Here is a 974-nt window from a genome sequence, read left to right on the forward strand (position 1 = left end):
ACACATTTTCAGTCTCTGAGGAGCAGTGCGAATGGGTCCCAGGTTGCAGACACAGGAACAAGTCCAACAGTTCAACAAAATGTTATGAAAAAAATATAGATGAGGCAAAAACAGGAACTCAGGGCAACTAAGGTAAAACTAAGAAGGGCACCGTGGGAAAAAAAACAAGGACTGCACTCGGCAAAAAAAAGATAACTGGAGCTACCACGTGAGCTGGACGGATTACTGGACTGCAGGACGGCCAAATAGGTTGGAGTGGCGTGGCAAGCTGCAGCAGATGGACAAAGGTGAGTGGTAGCAAGAGGTGTAGCACGTGGTCTGAAAGTGCAACCATGGAGAATAATCCAGAGCTAGCTGGCTGCAGGTGAGGTGAATAAAAAGGGTACTAATTAGGAACAGCTGCAGGGGTCCAGTAGCTCCGCCCACCTCAGGAGGTGTCAGTATCTGAAGAAGCCAACAGAGGTGGAATGAGCAACAACATTAAACATCAATGGAGAAAACACAAACTACAATCGGAGACTGACCTGTGTCACCGAAAAGCGTGATATATATTCCAAAAATATGCATGTCGGTATAGGAGACATAACAGAAAAGAACACGGTAGACATAAATACGACAAAACATACTCACACGTAAGCACTGACGGAGTTCTTTGATGTTTTTTTCTGGACAGCCTACTTCCTGCGGTGGCTGTTGTCTCATCAATGTAACATTACTGACATCTATCACATGTTTGAATGTGTTTTCTGAATGTGTTTTATATATTTAGTCATTTTTATGCTTGAAAATGCTTAATTTAGGCCAAAAATAGGTACAATTTGGGGCACTGCTGAGTGAATTTTGGGAGGTTTGTGTTCTGAACCACTGAAATCTAACATTTTTCACTTAGGCCTGACATGCTTGCAAACTTTAGTAAATTTCCATGCATCTTAAGGCCAGCAAAAAGTGCCAGGAAATGCGGAGAATAAAAATAA

The sequence above is a fragment of the Dunckerocampus dactyliophorus genome, chromosome 11, assembly GCF_027744805.1.
Source record: "Dunckerocampus dactyliophorus isolate RoL2022-P2 chromosome 11, RoL_Ddac_1.1, whole genome shotgun sequence".
Taxonomy (NCBI): Eukaryota; Metazoa; Chordata; class Actinopteri; order Syngnathiformes; family Syngnathidae; genus Dunckerocampus; species Dunckerocampus dactyliophorus.